The 19,660-nt window shown below is 48.0% G+C and overlaps 1 protein-coding gene across 2 annotated transcripts in view; it reads left to right on the forward strand.

Annotated features, from left to right (window-relative positions):
* Nucleotides 1-859: 859 nt before the first annotated feature.
* Nucleotides 860-19,660, forward strand: part of Gng4 (G protein subunit gamma 4) — a 43,238-nt gene continuing 24,437 nt past the window's right edge. Inside the window, exon 1 of one of the 2 annotated variants that reach the window (XM_021180709.2) lies at nt 860-1,044. The gene's annotated coding sequence lies outside the window, so the exon portion shown is untranslated. Of the gene's footprint in view, nt 1,045-1,243; nt 1,591-19,660 lie in introns of those variants that run through there. The other variant, XM_021180707.1, reaches the window with a different exon arrangement.

Below are 19,660 nucleotides of genomic sequence, written 5' to 3' on the forward strand. Positions count from 1 at the left end.
ATTGGTCTGTATGTGTGTAAGACAAGAAGGAGCCTGGAAGAAATGGAGGAGTCCCAGTAGCCACCCAGTCTACCAGAGAGTTTATTTATTGAAGTGCCATGCAGTTGAACAGTTGGCACAACTCGTTAGAATTCTGGTGAAAGGAAACCTAAGGTCAACTTTCCTGCAGCTGGTTTGTGGAAAGAGTGTACAACCGAGCCAGGGATTGCAGGGGAGAAGTGAATCCAAGAGGAAAAATAGTGGACACGATTGTGTGCTGCTTGAATTTTCAACAGTAGTGACTATAGGGTCTCAGTCTCTGCCTTGTGAATATTACTGGCTAAATCATTGCGACGTCATTTAATTCTGAGGCCTAAAGGGACTCCTGGGAACTGTGAAGACAATCAGTGTGATTTCCCACCCCACTGGGTCTTTCCAGCCTCTCTGGGCAGTTTCACTCAGCAGCCTAAGTGCACCTCTGTCCACGGTACCGTGAGGCATGTCAGATAGATCTGCGAAAATCTAAGGCACCCTGTGTAGTGTCACTTTCTGCAGGGATAGTTAGCTAAGGTGAACAGGAGGAAGGAAGATTTTCAAGAAATCTGTCAGTGGTGTTCAGACAGAAGTAATACGGTCTCCTCCTTCTTTATGCATCTACTGCCTGAAATGTTTTTGCTGCTTCTGTCTTCAGAGGGCTTTTTGTATTATTTCCTGAGTTGAAAAACAGACGTGGCTGAAGCTGCGTCTCAAGGAAGAGGAGTTTGGTAATTTATCGGTTTACAATGAGATACACAAAACACAGTTCCATTAGGACCAGGCTTGGCAGGCCATGACCATCTCACCGCTGGGAGTCGCCAGGATTCCCCGCGGCAGCAGTTCCTTGCTGTCCACTCGCACCCTTGTGACTGGCTGGGAGGCAGCTGTTCTGCCAAGCCAGGCCCGGTGGCGGTCTTGCCCGCGTTGCTTAGCGACGTCTGCGTAAGATTGGTGCGCATTTCCAGATGTTCAGCATCTGCGCTAACAGCGCCCACCTTCCTCGGCGTGAGGCACCCTAGGTGTCCCCAGGTGAAGTACCCTGAGCTGGCCGTCCCCACTCTGCACTTGGGGATCTGCCTCGAGCCATGAACCCTCCAAGGCTGCGCACTCCCCGGGAGGGCGGGTTTGGGTGAGGCCCGGGATTAGGGGCTCGCGGAGCCCGGAGTGGGAGCCCCAGTGACGCACCAGTGACGTCGGCGGCGGCGGGCGGGATTTCCCGGCCCCTCCCGGCGCGGGAGGAGACCTGCTGCGGAGTGGGTGCGAAGGAGTGGGTGCGGCCAGCGTGGCGCAGCAGGCGAGGGTTGGGGGTCACCGTCTTGCACCCCGTGGGCCCACTGCGCAGACCCGAGGTCCCGCTTGCGGCTGGCTTTGCTGTGGCTTGTGCTCGGCGCCGCGCCCCCTTTTCTCCCCAGACGCGCAGGGTCTTCTGTGGTCCGGGACCCCGCGGGTGGCGACGCGGGGCGCGCTTTCACTGAGCCCGGGGCGAGCGATGCGGCTTGGCCTGGCCAACCCCGTCGAGCGCCGCGCCGGGGACCCAGCCCGCGTCTGAGCAGCGCCGGCTGCGCGCCGGCTGCGGTAAGTGGCGCCCGAGCCCCCGGGAGGGCGCGGCGCCTCGTCGGGGAACCTCGGTCCGGGCCCCGACAGCTCCGTGAGACCCTGGGCGAAATCTAAAAGTCTCAGAACTGAAGAGACATTCTAGCTCCTGGGTCTTCCCTGGAGGTGCCTCGGCACGCGTCACAAAGACCTGTGGTTCGTTGAGGTGGCGGCCGCTTGGTGCACGGCCGCGGGGCGCCTCCCTAATGTCCACAGGTAGCCCGAGCCTCGGGGGACACAGCCGAATCCCCCGGGGTCGAGGAGGGCCGAGGCTCCCATGGGACTCTTCTTCATCAGTGGGGCGTAGAGGTCCCTTATGGCTGGCCATGATCATAAGGGACGCCCCCTCGTCCCACCCCCCACCATGCAGAAGATCACAGGAGATGGATGGCATGGCCACTGATAATTTTGTTTGGAGCAGTGTTTTGGCAGGGGTTCGCAGACGCCCTCTGCTTTCCCGACGCCAGGACAACTGCCTGGGGTAGAGAGGGGAGAGCACGGTGACCTGGGCGAGTTTGTGCCCTCCCTCTCGATGGCGACTGTCCCCGAAGCAGGTGCTGAAACGCGCTGCTGAGCTCACGGGGCATAGCTTTGGGAGAGCGAGCTTTGCTTTAATTTTTAGTCTCCTGGGAAATAATGAGGCAAGATGCCAGTTATGGCTGCAAAAGGCTCCTTCATTTAGACTAGTCTGCTTCTTGTCGTGTATTTTGAGCTAAGATGTGAGTGAGGATACTTCCAAATGTGAAAGTTTGATCCAGCGATAGATAAATCCCGTCCTCGGTTCCCAGGCCTCCCGGGTCTGTAAAAGGCTGGCAGCAGACAGGCTGGCGTTTCAGCCAGAGCAAGTCTGCGAGACTGTGCTGGGGTTCTGGTGAAAAAGCGTCACTCCTGCCGTCTGCTCCAAAGCGAGGTGTGATGGCCCCCACGGCTGCAGCTAGGCTCTTGGGCTGCGTGCAGGCTGGCTGGTTCTTCATTACTGGGTCACCACCGCCCTTTTCCTCTTGTTGGCTTGCAAGGAGGAAGGCAGCCACCTCCTCTTCTGGTCCTGTTAACCTGGTATTGGCCACTTGGGGGTGGGATGGGGAAGACCTGGTGCTTTCAGTCCTGAGAAACAAGACACAAGGTGCTTGTAAACTGTACTTGGGGTTTCTGGATTTCTCCCGCCTGCTGAGAGGTAGCGATGAAAATGCAGAACCTGCTGGGGTGCATTGCTAACCAAGGGACTCTCAGGCTGAGAGCTATGGAACCTGCAACCCTTAGGCCCCAGTCCTTTCCCCTCCTAATAAAACCCATGGAGGAAGCAATGGAGGGACTTGGGCAGGGAACTGCACAGGGAAGGGAGGGCCATCCTGACCTGCCGTCCCCCCTTTTCATGGTAGTCTGTGAGAAAGTACCCATAGGGGAGATTTCCCTTGTTCATTCCATAGGGTCTGAAGAATGGCCATCCCCAAAGCTCCCAAATCTCCATCATTCTTTATAATTGTGGATTTTCAGATGGCACCGGGCCCTTGCCTTTGGCCTGTCTCAGGATCCCTGGACACCTGGGACGGAGAGTGGCTGTGTTTGCTTCCACCTAGGGCACAGTCACACTCAGCACCTGCCAGGGATGCAGTCCAGCAGTACTGCCAGATCCCATGCCACCTTCCTGACTTTGTCTCACTTTGTCTGCTCGACGCGGGGGGTGGGGGGTGGGGGGGTCTTGGCAAGGTGTATTAGAAGCGCCTTTGGGGGGAATTTGAAGCAATGACTGATTTTTTTTTTTCCAAGACAGGGTTTCTCTGTGTAATCCTGGCTGTCCTCGAATTCAGAAATCCGCCTGCCTCTGCCTCCCAAGTGCTGGGACTAAAGGTGTTTGCCACCACTGTCCGGCCTAATGTCAATTTTTTTTTTTTTAAATCTACATTCTGCTATCCAATCTGATAATTTTCTTTTTTTTTTTTTTTTTTTCTCCTTTGCAACATCTTTACTGCCTTTAGACAAATTCAAGCTCTGAGACTTTAGGTCTTCAGGTCACAGTTATTCATTCAGTTTTCTTAGACCAAACATGAAACATCTTAAATTCTCCAAAAACATCAACACTGGATATCACATAGATTTCCACTGAAAGTCAGAGAAACCACGTAAGTGTCAAAGTGTCCAGTTCCATGCTACTGGAAGGCTTTAAGTGGCTACCTAAAAACTAAGAATAAGCCAAGGCCTTTCAAGAAACCGGAGGGGAAGACACAAATGGAGTGTCCACATAGGGAACAAAACAGAGGCGAGAAAAGCTCCTGAAAGATTCATGTGGAAAGATCGGGACATGCATAAAGAGATCGGTGCACTGAGCTACGCGGAGCCATTGTGGCAGCAGCTGCTGCAGTTGCTGGCAGATGGGACTGTGTGTTGCTTACTGTAGGTGGGCCTTGCTGCCCTCGAGGGGTGAGGACACATAAGTAGTAGTGAAGACACAGTAAATCATGTGCCCTTGAGGTCTCGGGGTGTCTACAGGCAGAGCCACAAAGGCTGAGCCTATCAGAGGCAGGCAGGGCAGAGCCCAGGTGAGCAGGCCCAGGGCTGAAGCGCAGTTCTTGCTGGGTACATGATGGAAATAGCCTCAGTTGATCCTCATGTGACACTTGCTGGGTTGGGGTTTTGCAAAGCATCATAGTTGGAAAGTGTTGTGGCAGTGCCCTCGGTGGGTGGTGGGGACTTCAGTGAAAGTATGCAGAGATGACAAGTGATATGACCGAGCCACATGGAGGGGAAGAGTGAGTAACTGAGGCTCTTCCCAAAGTTTAGGAGATGTCCTTCTTTCTCCTCAGAATTCCCTCTGAGAGGTTGAGTCAGCTGTCCCTCTTGGGATGTGTACTGAGGTTGTGAAGAGGTTGAAGAGGTCCCATGAGATAGGAGAAACACTTTCATTGTCCTTTGAGGTCTAAGGGACTGCTTCTCAGCACATGTGCATACAGTGCCCGTGAGCTGTTAGCTGCCCCTCACCACGCTTTTGTGTCCTTCTCCTTCCCATTGGTTCCTCCTGGTGTTGTGTCTGAGACACAACCTGGAGGTCTTTTCTTCAACCCCTCCAAGTTGTCCAAATAGGAGACTCAGGCTTAGAAAACAGGAAAGGATGATGGATCCACAGAGGAAGCACAACTGGGTTGACAGTGGTCCCACTGTTACCAGAACCTCTTGGGCAGGTGAGGACCAAATTCACGGAGGGGTTGATTATGTCCCTGTGGGGCCAGGCTCCGGGAGGCAGAGCACATGTGAGCATATGTGAGCACTGGCATGGCCAGCCCCTGTTTGTAGCACAGCATGGATCACTCTGCAGGGGGCCACATGCCCCCACCGTGACTATTACACCACTAAAAGAGAAGGGTGCATTTCTGCTAACCCACTACTGGTAAGGGTTTGCGGTAGTCCAGGATTCTCAAACTCCAGGCATCTGGAGCTAACACATCCTTTTCTTATCTGTGTGGACAGTTGGACTTGCCCATTGTTTGTGTCTAGTATAGGGTCTTTCTAGCCTGATTGAGAAACCATTTTCACTGTCTTAGATCACCTGCAGGTCATATGCTGGGTGGAAACTTACAGCGGTCTTTTCTGTAGCCCATATCCTGTGATGTGCTAAGGGGAAGTGAGTTGATCATGTTCAGTCCTATTCAGCTATCTTGGGGAAATCTGTTCCTCCCTGTACACAGCTAGCTTGTCTTTTAGCCCCAGGATGTACATACCTATGGGTACTTATCCAGGGCTCCACCTGTTATAGTCTGTCTAGAAGAGGCAGCCTGCAGCCAAGCAAATACAGCCAAATCCAGTAGGCATGCATGGTGGAATTTGAGGGCAAGAGTGTGCTGTAGTAGACTGATAGGCTCCCTGACCCTCCAGGGCAAGGATGGAGGTGCACTGTGTCTGAGAAGAGCAATGGAGAGTTGTGAGTGGAGAATTCGATGCCTTTAGTGACCTCAAGAGAAACAAAGGAATGATAGAGTCCTCTGAACTCTCTCTGGGCAGGGGAAGGTGTAGATTTATGAACAGGACTCACTCAGTATCACATTCTTCTTCTTCATGCCCCCACCATGTCCTTCCCTGTGGCAGTTCAGCAGTTCTTGCCTCTCTTCCTGCCTTTGTCTTCTGTGTCTCTTCTAGGACCTTTCTGTACACACTCAGTGTACAGCCCAGTAAGCATGCCCAGTCTCTATCCTGGCATTCCAGATTCCTAGGGTTCAACTCTCTCCTACCACCGGGTGCACAGGTAGCTGCTGTGTGGTGCTCTTAAGTCTGCCTCCCCCTCCCTCAGTCTGTACAGCTCAGTTGGGTTTTCTTACTGTACTTTATCCGAGCCAGGGATGATACAGCAGAAAAGAAGATATAGGCAGTAGAGGGAAGCACAGGGCTCCTGACCAATGGATGTGCACTTGGGGTGGGGGGTGGGCGTATTGTTCTCACATAATAGGGTGAAGATTTCTCAAAGGAAAGAATTCAGAAAAAAAAAAAACCAGATACTTTAAGCAGAAGTATATCTTATCAAACTAAAAATAATAATAATAATAATAGCACACTCCAAAGAAAGAGTGGAGCAGGCTAACCCAGGTGGGTGGAACAGCCCACTGGATCCTGTATTGTAGAGTGGTGGTCCTGTAGGGTATTTCTTCCCATAATCTTCTTGAAAAGCCCACAACGGGAGTCAAGGCTGTGTGGTTGATTTGGCTGATCGGGCTGGCAAGGTGTGTGTGTATCCTACCTCCCTCATGGCTTCACACTCATCCCTCCTCAAGTTCTGGGCTTAGTTGGTTGGAGAAGACAGCCTTCCCAGATATAGGTAAATGACCTTCCACCATAGAGGAGAACTACGTTTAGGTCAAAGGTAGCCACAATCCATGATAGAACCTCCTAATGAGCTCTCAAAAGATGTCAAAACCCACTATGCAAATGATATGATAATAAAGCCAAGGTCTCCTGAGAGTACAGACCCTTTGCTAGTATTCATGTAAGAATTGGGAAAGTGCCCTGATGTCCTAGTTTCTGATACAGAGGGAAGAATCTAGCTTCAGCCTCCAGGATGCTAGAGGGAAGCACATCTCCTCTTCGGGTAAAACTCAACTGAAGAAGTATGTAATACTGGGTGCCACCATAGATGGGTGTTCTAAACATTTGGAGACACAGCTAGCTACTAAGGTTCAGCTGCCCTGTCCTGGGTTCCCTCACAGCTAACTCCCTGTCTGCCTAGTCTTGACATCACCAATAAGAAGCAAGAAACTCAAAAGTCAGGCTGGAAAGATGGCTCAGCAGTTAAGAGCACTGACTGCTCTTCCAGAGGACTCAGGTTCAATTCCCAACACACAACATGGTGGCTCTCAACAGTTCCAGGAGACCCAACAGTCACACCAGTGGGTAAAACTCCAGATGCACATAAAATAAAAATAAAAATAAAAATAAATCATTTTTTAAAACTCAAGTCATTTCAACAATAAATGAGCTTCTTGAGACATCATAGGTGCAAGAAAAATGGGACAAGGAATGGGTTGCCAGAGAGGGTAGAGCAGGCTGGAGGAGGAGCCACACTACACATGGGACATAGCTTCTCTTACTCTGAAACAAACCCTCTGCACTGGGAATCTGCAGAAGCTCCGCTGTGCTGGTTTTCTTTCTCTATGACAGAAACCTGGCATGAGCAAGAGGATTTACTTGGCTCTAGGTTCCAGAGGGTTCAGTCCAAGGTGGCTCCATTGCCACAGGCCTGTGGTGAGGCACAACAGCAGGAAGGTGGGGGGCAAGCCACTTACCCCAGAGAGGAAGACCAGGAAGGGACTGAGGGTAATGTGTGCCCTTCAAAGGCGTGTCCTCAGTGATCCACTGCCTGCAACTAGACCCTACCTCCCACAATAGTGTGTCACGAAGACCTCCGCACATTAGCCTGTGGGAACTTTATATTCAGATGTGAATCCTGGTCCAGACTAGGATGTAGGGTCCAGTGATTCTAGACAGCCAGATACCAGGTACCAAGAGAAAACCAGGGTCATGGCAGGAAGCATGGTGAACATCTTGGGAAATCAGTGGAAGATGCTGCCGGCACATTCCTCAGGGCACGTAGGTGCCTTTGTTTCACAGAGCACTGGCCACTCTCTTTGCCTTTCCACACCAGCTTTAAGAGCCATCTCCTTGCAGCTCAATCTATCTAGAGAGTCCGTCTTTGATCCAGCAGCCATTCCCACATCTAGCTCTGTAAACTTTGAGCCACGTTTTGAAATACAACTTCTTTAGTTTTCACTCTGGTCGTTCTAACTCAGTGGAGTCTACATTAGGAATCTGTGTATGTTTTGCAACCAGCAGATTTGGGAAACTAAGCCAGATGGCTTTCACAGGCCCTTCCTCTGGAGTCTTATATCTCTTATCTTGCCTGTGTCTTTCTGGGCTTCCATTTTCTACATGGCCTCACCTGTCCCTACCATGCAGGGTGGTTACCAGTGAGCACAGCATGGCACCATACCTATAGGAGCCCAGGTCTCCTCTTCAGGCTCAGACCTTCCCCTGTCTTGAGTAGGGCAGGCCTTCTCTGCAGGAGATCCAGCCACTCACCCCCCCCCCCCAACAACCACCCCTCCTCAGAGCCCAGTACAGACTTTCCCACTATGGCTTCCTCTCACAGAAGCAGCAGCAGCTCTGGGGTGCTGAGCAGAGAGACCCAGACCCAAGTCACCACCAGACATTTGACCAGAATATGGCTCTGAGATGATAAATGTTGATTGACAACCTGATGGGTTCATGCCTAGAAGTTTAGTGACACTATCCTGTGTCTATAACGGGATTTCCAGAGGCAGTTACTCAGTGGCATCACAGTATAAATCAATGTCCCTTCATGGGTTCACAGTAATGTCATTATTGGAGGGGGCAGAGTCACTTGGAGTGTGTCACTTAGAGCTTCTGTCTCACCTTGGTCCTCTCCTGTGTCACCTCTCTCTGCCTCCTGCCCACCGTGATGTGAACAGAGCCCTGGGAAACTGAGAGCTAAAAGAAGTAATCCCTGTCTAAGCTGTTCTGTCAGGGATTGAGTCACTGAACTGCTAAACTAACAGGTGACTGCCTGCCTGCCTGCCTGCTCAGTGCAGCAGTATCTGCCACTGTCCACCAACTGGGAAGATGGAATGTCCCCCTTCAGGAAGACACTCGACAGTGGAGCCATGGCACAGAAGTCAGACTCTGTCATCTGGTAGGGAGTGGAATTTGTCCCTGCTTGCCTCTGGCCCAGCCTAACATTACCCGCTGCCCCTGTACTCAGAGGCAGGTCGCCGTAAGCAGACCTGCATTGCTTCAGAACTTCACTGGGCTGTCAGCACCTTGAAGAAATAGCCAGGTCAGCTTGCACATCTTCTTTCCTGGAAAATATCTAGGTCACTTCCAGACTTGTTTTGTGTGTCCCACTTACTCTCCACTACTGCTAAAATATTCTCTTCCATGCATGGAGTACTTGAGCAACATAAATGAGTCTTGTCTGCAGAGAAAACTACTGTGGGGAGCTCTTTGTACTGTGTGTAACAGGTGACTCATGGCGTTGCGTTGGCGGGTGGCAGCCGTCGGAGCCTGGGCTTCCTCACTCTCTTGAGGAGGTTGACTTCTGGTAGTCATTTTGGTGTGATACAGTCTTTGAATCTACAATGAAAACTACACTAGTAGGTCTTTTCTTTCAGGATCCAGCAATTAACTCAGTCTCTGCTCTCGAAAGGAGGAGGAGGCATGTGACAGCATGTGTCAGACCATGAATTTGTCAGTTTGTGTCGTTGGTTCTGTTCCCCCTGCTGGCATTTTGTTTTATTATCACTGTCTTGAAGCAAGAGAATGACAAAGAAAATGCAGAAAGATGGCGTCTTGGTTGAGTCACATGGGTAATTGAAGATGGAAATACAGGGTGTAGCAAGTATGTATTTTCATGTATTTTCCCACTGGAAAAATACCTTTTCTGAACATTAAAGCTACATCTGTTGGCCCATCAACCCGCCTATTTGTAGCACAGCCTGCCAGCCAGTCTGCAGCCACAGTGGGCAGGGTCTGCTTCAGAAGGAGTGCATGTGGACAAAACCTCATCTATCCAGACCCTGACACGAATCAGCTTCATACAGGCCGTGGTACTGCCTGGTAGTCACTTAGAAGCCTTCTCAATTACCAAATTGCCAAATTGTTACAGTATTTGTGTTCAGGAAAGACTAACCTTTTCATATATGTATATATATATATCATATATGTATATATATATCATATATATCATATATATATATATATCATATATATCATAGGAAAACCCATAACATATGATTAATGGTTTCAGGCAGTAACTGGGGTGTGTGTACGTGGAGGGTATTGAAATGTACTTCCTGCAGATGAGGAGGATAGCTGGATTTGGGCAGAGATGGACTTGAGAGTTAAGTGATAACAGATTATAAATAATTCTGGTCATGTCTCTTACTGGCAGAAGAGAGGTATGAAGAGGAGACTTGAATAAGAGGTGTACAGAATCAAGATGAACCACATTTGGCCAACTAATGTGGAAAGTCCTTCCTTAGAGGGGTTAGATGTTGGTTTCTGATCCATTAAGCTAAAGTTTCCTCTTACTATTAACATTAAGTTGAATTTGCTTAGATGGGAACCCTATGTGCAAGAGCTACCGGGGCTGGGACTGCTCTGGGAGGCTTGGTTTGCATGTGCAAGGCCCGAGAAGACATGGAGGAACATGTTGCTAAGTGAGAGAAGCCAGTCTGACAAACCTGCAGGTTGTGATCCCCCTACATGGCATTTTAGAAAAGAAAAAATGGTAGAGACAATAAAAGTGTCACCAAATGGGGCCAACAAAATAACTGAGTGGGTAGCCGCTAAGCCTGGCGACCCGAGGTCTATCCCTAGAACACATTCAAAGGCAAAAGGAGAGAACTAACTTCACAGTTGTCCTCTGGCCTCCCCGGGTACCATGGGACACGCATGCCCAAATTTACACAACTTTCACACACAGTGATGCATACTTTTTAAGATTAATAATTGCCTGGGGGAGGTGTAGAAAAATAGTGTACAGAGATTCTAAGGCCAAGAATCTATTCTGTAGGATGCCATCCAGGTGGATACAAGTGACACATTGGTGTAAGCTTGTCAGAGTTGGTTGTCTGTCACAAAGGCTCAGCTCTGATGTGGAGTGCTGGTTATGGGGGGTCCTGGGGGGGCTCAAAGGTGTATAGGAACTCTGTGCTTTCCACTCAGGTTTTTTGTGAATCCAAAACTGCTATATAACTAAGTGAAACATGATGATACATCTGTGCAACCCCAGCTCTTGGGAAGTGGAAGCAAGAGGATCGATTTAAGGCCAGCTTCAGCTACATAGTGAATTTGATGGGTGACATGTCATATCATACCCCCCCCAAAGGAGGAGGAGATAGTTGGGGTGTATCTCAGCTGTTCGAGGGCTTGCCTGGCAGACACAAAGCTTTAAGAATCAATCCCTGCCATGGGCAGACCAGATCTAGAAGCACAAGCCTGTAATTCAGACACTTAGGTAGGACCAGGAGGATTGGAAGGTCAAGGTGGTTCCTGGCTATCCTGTGAGTTAGAGGCTAGACTAAAATCTATAACTCTCTCTCTCTCTCTCTCTCTCTCTCTCTCTCTCTCTCTCTCTCTTTTTCTAAAAAAAAAAAAAAAAAAAGAGTCTGTGTTTTAAGAGAGCTAGGGAAGAAGCAGAAGAAGCTTGGGAAGATGAGATTGAAGAGCATCATCCCAGGGCAGAAAGAGAGGGCAGGGAAAGGATGCTGTTTGTGGATCCTCATGTAGGTGGCAAGGTCTGTGTCTAAAGGACATGCTTCCACGCTCTGTCCCTCTTCTAAAACCCCAAATGCCATCTATGAGTACCGCCTCTACAGCCTGGCAGCTGCCTACTGCAATAAGTACCTCTCATGATGGGTCCTAAGCAGATTCCTGCTTCTCCGTGGATCCCCTTAGAGGCCGGCTGTCCCCAGGCTGCAGTCAGCCATGTGCTACAAATTTCCTGAGAGCAGCAGCTCATTGTCAATGCTTTTCTGCTGCTCAGGAGCCTGCTTTCAGCGGCACCATGAGCCAAGGCGCATTGGAAGCAGACAATGGAGCCTGCCGAGCTCCATTGTACAGACAGTAGGCAAAGCTTTGATATGTCTTAGTGGAGTCCTGAGACACCTCACTGGAAGCAAGCGAAACAGGAAGTACATCTATAAAGGGCACAGTCCTCAAACTTTGGAACCAAGCCAACCTATTAAAAGAAAAAGATGGACTTTCCATGAATATGAAAATTAATGTTTTGCCCTAAGAATATTGATATTGAATCCATCCTTCATCAATAAGAGGAGCTGGGCTATGAAAGCATTGTTCTTTCTTCAATTAAAATTGCATGGGAAAGTCAAGATTACATTTCTCTACCACTGTCACTTCCCATTGTAAAAATAGCTTTTCTGTGGAGATGTTGTCCTGTGAGACAGAACCTGACACAATCTCAAGTACCAGACTGTCTTTCTGGGTCTGCCATAGCTAAGGCTCAGGCTTGTTTGCTTCACCTGTGTCTGCACCCCTAGAACTAAGAATCTCTACCCCCGTCTCCAGCATTCAGTGAGTCTCTGTAGTTTTAGGATTACAGTTTTCAGATGTCTGTTTTATCTCTTTGCTGTATACTCAGGCACAGAATAGAAACACTTCCCCCACCTTTCCCTCATCATCTTGGAGAGCCAGAGATGCAGCAACAATAGGGACATGTGGATTTCCCCCTTGCCAAGCTGCTGGTTTGTAGGGAGAGACAGTTGAAGTGGGTTGGCCTGATGCTGCTTGTATTCTAATGCTAATTTGGGCTCCCCACACTGGTTGCCCCAGAGGATGAGTCTGCTCTTAGATGCTAGCTAAGTGACCCTGCCCCCAGTTAATTGTGATTGGTAAATAAAGTTGCCAATAGCCAATAGCTGGGCAGAAGAGATGTAGGTGGGACTTAAGATTCATGAGCTTTGGATAAGAGGAGGACCATGAGGGGAACAAGAAAATGCAGGGGAAGAGAAAGGAGAAGTAGCCATGGGTTAAGAGAGAGGAGAGTGTGGCCCTGGGGGCTGTCCAATTGGAGATAAGAGCAACCCAGATGACACATAGTAAGTAGTAACTCGGGATTATAGATAGGAAAAGAGATAACAACGTGGAGGGTAGGCAGCTACCCAGCTCTTGTGCTGCTTAAGGCTTATTGTAAATATAAAGGCAGTGAGTAAGTTTTTTATCTTGGAACTCAACGGTCAAGGCAGGGTAGAAGCCCCAGGCCAGATTTGAATAATTACTAGAACAGAGAGTGAGCTTGTTGTGACCCAGTGGAGGTGGGAGTGACCAGGAAAGGTGTCCTGGAGGTCATGAGAGTTGCGTACGTGTGAACAGAAACATGTTAACACAGTGAGTGACTTACAGAGTGTCTAGGATGGGGCCAGCTCAGGGCAGCCCCTCTCTCAGCTGACTGAAACTAATGCTCCAGAAGAACAGAGAAGGCAATGAATGATCCAAGGACCCCAGAAAGCACAGGACAGTATGTGGATTGTGAAGAGGTGCATCACAAGCTGTCATGGCATTGCCCCAAGTTGAGCAGAAGGGGAGCTGCAGTGTGGGAAGCTGGTGCAGTACTGTGAGTGAGGCCCACTTTTCTGCATGGAGGACTGAGATGTCTGTGGTTCGTTTCTCCTCTCACAGCTTTGCTGTCTTGAGACTGGGATGAGATGGCAGCGCATCAGCACTGTAGCTTTAAGATGAGCCCTCTCCACACCACCAAGGAAGCAAGACAGGGGTTCCTATGAAGTAGAATGTATGGGAGACGAGGGTCATCAGATTCTTTTTATTAATCACAAAATTACAGCCTCATTTCTACATGTGTTGAGGACAGGCCCAAAGATGCAAAAGCCTTGAGAACCAAAGTCAGATTGATATTAACACTAAAATCTCTGCAGTCTTCTGAATGTCATGTGCATACAATGGAGTCAGAATCTAACCTAATAGAACGCACACCTCTACACATCCCAAGAGTCAAAGGGGATATCTCAAAGAAAATTAGAAAATACTTTGAATTCATGTAAATTTGTATGGGGTTCAGCTAAAGCTGCGCTAACAGGAACACTTATACCAGAGTTTATTTTGAAAAGAAGAAAGACCCTGAATCATTGACAGCCCTCATCTTAACAAACTAAAACATAAATAGATGGAGAAAAAATTCAACCCAATGCTAGCAGAGGAAGAAAACCATAAATAGGGGGGTGAGAAACACCGAAATTTAGGAATGAGTGCTTAAAAAAGAAAAACAACAAAAGAAGTCAAAGCAAATTCTTTGAAAACATATGTAACATCAACCCTCTAGGCAGACTCAAAGAAAATACACACTAGCAATGTCAGGTGTAAAAAAAGGCATCGTTACAGATCCTACACACATCAAAGGCAAATGTCAGAAAGAGCTTGATGGGGTACAGGCAAGATGGCTCTGCAAGTAAAGGCATTTGCTGCCAAGTTCAATGACCCGACCTGAGTTCAGTTCCTAGAATCAACATGGTGGAAAGAGAGAGTCAACTCCACAGGCTGTCTTCTGACGTAATATAAATAAAAATGGCACTCACACCCCACCCCCAATAATTTTAAGAGAGAATTATATGTTCATAAACTTAACAACTCTAAATGTCTGAACACCATGAAGTTCATACGAGGACAAGTAGGAAAACTGAATGGCCCTAATTCCACTAACAAATGTGAATTTGGAGTCAAAGATCTTTTAACAAAGTCTAACACATGTATTTGTAGAAAAGTGTTACCAGCCACTTAAGGGGAAAGGTATGCTAACTATATCCAAACATATTGAGATAATTTGAAGAAGAGGGCACATAGCTTTGAAAGGGAGGATTATTTTAATAACAAAGCCTGACAAAAATGTTGTACGAAAATACAAGATCAGTATCTGACATGAGCTGTTAGCACATCTTTGAAATCCTATGACTCAAGACAGGAAGATCGAGTTCGAGGCCTGCCGAAGTCTCCGACCCGCAGAGACAAGAACGACATGGACACCAAGACGGATTCACGCAGCTTCCGCAGCTTCCACTTTACTTGGGGCAAGGGCTATATTTATACAGTAGCAGCGCTGACCTCATCTCGCTCCACACCACCTCATCCAATCAGAATCACACACGCTCCAGGCACGAGCTCAGGTTGGTCACAGATAGACTGACAGATCGGATCACGAGGAACAATCTAACTTGGCAGGCAGCTTACACATGCAGTTTCACTGTGCATGTCCGGGCAAGGCAATAAACGTGGGCTTCATGGGGTCTGGCAATGGGCCAGAGCACCATCTTGACCCATGCAGCCGCACCTGCTTCCCACAAAGGCCAGTCTGGGCTACCTAAAATCCCATTCTCAGTTTCTGAGTTACCAGTTCATGACCAATTGTCCCATTTGGCAGAGCAAAACTCCTCACCTGGTAGCCAGAGAGAAAAAAAATTAGGAAGCGATCAGGGCCTTACAATCCCTTTCCACCTTCTAAAGTAACCCTTAGTTAAACAAGCTTTGACCCATGAACTACTGGAAAATACTCCAGCCCAAAGTATAGTATATGTCATGAATAGAGTATACACGGTAGGTGATGCTGCCCGAGAACCCTCTCACTTATCCTTCTGCTTCTTCCTTTGGCTACTGTCTTGTTTTCAGAGTCATCCCACCTGACAAACACACTGGAGCACGTGACAGCAAACAGTGCACAAACCCACCACAGACTGACTGTGTTACATTTCCAGAGGTCAGAAGTCCAAAACATGTCCTGAGGAGCTGAAGGCAAGGCCTAGCCTGGTCATGCTATCTTGAGAGGGTCTCGGGAAGTCTTTTACTTCTCTTTTCCTAGCTTATGGAGGCTAAACACAAACTTGGCTCTTATTCCCTTCAAAGCCATGGGCAGAGCATTTTCAAGTCTATCTCTGACTCTCACCAAGTCCCACGTCTCCTTTTCTCACTTATAAAGACCCTGTGATCACATGGGTCCCAGCAGATAATCCACAACAACCTGCCTATCTTAATATCGGCTCGTCAACAGCACTAAGCCCACCTGCTACTTTAATTCCTCCGTGTCACCTAACACAACATGTCCACAGAATCCAGGGATTAGGATGCTGGGGGAAAAGCCATTATTCTGCCTCCATACCCTAGAAACCAGATAAGATATTGCATGTCAGCTACGTTGCCAGGCAACCTACTTACAGTAAAAATGGGCTCTGGTTGGTAAATAACATTCGGCCCTGGAGCAGCTGAAAACGAGCCTCGAATACTGGAAGTAGATATCACTTTGGCCTTCTTTGTTCTGTGTCTGTTTGGCGTCTGTGTGAGAGTAGCTATTACTGGAGCTGGAGATGCCACAATGTAAGTTGAATGACTGAGACCCACGCTATAGAATATATCAAAGCTCCCTGGCATAGTATTTAAGTTGCACAGTGGTTCATGCTGCAGTTCTTGAGCAATCACGCTCCCATGAGGAGTCTGTGGAGACAGTGTGTCTGCTCAGATCCAGGTCTTGCCTGGTGGGATGACACCTATTTTCCTGGAGTTCCCTTCAGGGGTGAGGATATTCATCTGAATCTCGGGATAACTGAGAAAGTAGCATTGGTCGTGTGATTCTAACATACCCCTTTAGATGCCCTGGAGAACAAATAGTTTTGCTCTATGGAGTAGCAAGGGACTCAAAATCTCCCACACCTCACTGGGGAGCTGTTGGCAGTTGCTGGGGAAGGGAGAGCTAGTTTTCTTTAAGGGTGTGGTCCCTGGTAGGCCAACCGCATTCCAACGATGGCCCCACACCCAGGAGTGTATGCGCAGCACAAACTGGACTCAGTGGACTATATTTAAAAAAGTAAAAGAGGCATGAGGTTGTGAGGGAGTGGGTGGTGGGAGATGAGTCTGAGAGGAGTTAGGGGGAGGAGTGGAAGTGGAGATCATGAAAATATATGGTATCCATGTATGATGATTAAAAACATTAGTAAAATTTATATTTTTAAAAGCACTGTAGAAATTAAACATAATAAATGATGAACAATTGTTCAAAGTAATTGCTGAAGTCACTTGATCTGTTCTTTCTACTTCCCTATATTTGAAATGCATCATGCTAAAAATTAAGAAAATAAATCCTTAGAAGTTGAAAACTGCTCATTTGAGTACTCTTTCTCTCTCTCTCTGTCTATGTCTCTTTCTGTCTCTCTGCCTATGTCTGTGCCTCTGTCTCTATTCTCTCCCTCCTTCCCCCTTTCTTACTGAGACAAAGTACTACTTAGTAGCCCACAGCCTCAAACTCAGCATCCTCCTGTCCCCAGCCTCCCCAGCTGCTAAGATGGCCAGTGTGTCCTCCACTCTTGGCAGCTGAGGGTTGCACCCTTTCCTTCTATGTTGTTTCTAACTTCAGGTGGATGCACATCTCCCTTCGCTTTCAATCCTGCACAGCTAGTGTGACATTCCTTATTGGCCACCCTAAGATATTTATTCAACATATGGCATCCTTGTGGCAACTCGAACCCAGTTTATCCAAAAGCTGTGCTGGAAGAACCTTAAGTACAGACATCCTTTGCTTGTGATGGGACGTATCCTAACTGTGGCTCAGAGGAGAATTCGTTTAGCACACACCCCTCAGTCATTGGTCGGCATCATGGCACATGGCATTGCCTGCAACATCTCAACACTATGTGACTGCACTCATTGCTGCTGCTCATGTTGGTGTTTTGGTTTGTTTTGTTTGTTTGTTTTGTTTTGTTTTCCTCAGTACTGGGGGCCTTACCTGGTATCTTGGACACACCAGACAAAGACTCTCCCTCTGAGATACACCTCACCAGCCAACATTTGTGACTTAACAGCTTGTCTGGGTAAAAAGCTCCAATTTAGAAGTCACCTGTGGGGCTGGGTACAGCTTCAGAACATGGGAATCCAGGGCTCAGTCTCTGAATGCAGAGAAAAACTCTGTCCCGCTTTTGTCCATAAGGACTCCCTGTGGCTGGTCTACAACAGATCCTTATGGGGACGGTGGCACCTTCCTTACACGGTCCCTCGAAGCTTCTTCCCTAAAATCCAACAGGAATTTGAACTTGTGCAATAGACACTAGAAGATGATGACTGAGCACTCAGGCCCTAGATATTACATCCACCCGTCTAAGAGAACCCTTTCCTCAGATGCATGCCTTATTATATTTGATCTCCAAAGTGTAGCCTTAAACCTCAGCCATTCCAAAACAGGCAAAGCCTTTGTGAGGCAGCAGGTTTCCATCTCTGTACACTGACCTCTAATGAGATACCACACTGGCTAGTGAGGGGTACAGAGACTCAGTGTGAGACTTGAAGTAGGGGAAGTGTCTTCTTCCTCTCTGACTAGCGGGCCAGGTAGCGGGGGGCCAGGCTGACAGAAAGATGGATGTGTTTCCAGCAACACAGCTCCTTCCTTCTTCCACTCTGCCCCGTGGTGTCCCTGAACTGTGGTTCTTGGGCTGTCGACATGTCATGTGGAAAGATTGTTAAACTGTGTCCTACCCCTTGGTTAACTGCACCTGTTCAGTAAGTCAGAGCTGAGTAAGGAATTTACACTTGTAAGTGAGGAAAGATGTGTAGTTTCAAAAGGTTTAGCACAGTGGTTGGGAAGGCATGGCAGAACAGCTCAGTCCGTGGCCATGAGAGAGCATGGCACAGGCTGTGCACATCATGGACCAGAATGCTGAACATTGCTTTCCCACAGTATCTCAAGGGATGCTGCTGTTGCTGGTCCAGTAACTGGCTCCTTGCATTTGTTTTACCTGGGCACTAGGGACACAGAAGACAATAAAATAGGGCCTCTGGGGCGTGAGAGATGGCTCAGCAGTTAAGAGCATACCGTATTTGTCCAAATGACCCTGGTTCAGTTCCCAGCACCGACATCCTGTCTCATAACCATCTCTAACTCCAGTTCCAGGGGATCTGATGCTCTCTTCTGGCCTCCACAGGCACCAGGCACACATGTGGTGACAAACGTACAAGTGGGCACCTCACTTAAAAGCAAAACAAAGCCTTTGACTTTTAGTTGCTCCTTGTCCAGTGATGGCCAAGTGGTAGATATCCAGTGACTTCACAGTATCACTGCAATACCTTGATTAGAAATTAGCATATCTTCTTCCCTTGAGGCTGGACATTGCTTTTTGAAAACATCAGAGCAAAATGTAATGCCATTCAAATAATTTTCTCCAGCACAGCTAGAGATCAAAGGAGGCCAAATTCCCTCACTACCAAACCCTTGTCACAATTTAAGAAATGGTGATGAGGCCTGGGGAGATGGCGCCACAGTTAAGAGGCTTACATGCACTTCCTGCTCTTGCAGAGAACCGGAATTTGGGTCCCAGCACCCACACAGCAGCTCACAGCCATTTATAACTCCAGTTCCAAGGGACCCCATGTCCTCTTCTGGACTCATCCAGTTCCTGAACACATGTAATACATATAAACTCATGCAGGCAGACACATATACACATAATTTTTTTTAAATGGTAAGACACAAGGACAGTGTCTCAAAGGCTCACTGGGACCTTGGCACACCCATGGAGTGATATGGGAAACACTTTCTAAGCATTGGATGGGAAATGAAGTGCAAATGTCAAGCGAACGAGGAACGGTTGTCTAGCCTTCTCTTCTGAGTTGTTGTCTCCCAAAGAGTTGCCAGAACTCATCAAAATAGCTAGAAAGGTGCCCCAAAAGCCAGTGGTACTGTGACAATAATGGCCACAAGGACCATGACACTTCTCCACATCTGCAACTCTCTCCATGACCTTTGGAAAGTGCCTTTGCCTTAGGCTCACTTAACAGCCATCTCTGTACCAAACTGTCACAGTGTCACAGAGTTTGCATTTAAGAAAAAGCTGACCTTTTTAAATTGGTGTATATATATGCATAGGTAATATATATGTGTGTGTGTATGTACGTGTGTGTATATATATATATATATATATATATATATATATATATATATATATGTGTGTGTGTGTATTCCATATATAGTATATATAGGGTTCAGTGTGTTCTA

The sequence above is a fragment of the Mus caroli genome, chromosome 13 (assembly GCF_900094665.2).
Source record: "Mus caroli chromosome 13, CAROLI_EIJ_v1.1, whole genome shotgun sequence".
Classification (NCBI taxonomy): Eukaryota; Metazoa; Chordata; class Mammalia; order Rodentia; family Muridae; genus Mus; species Mus caroli.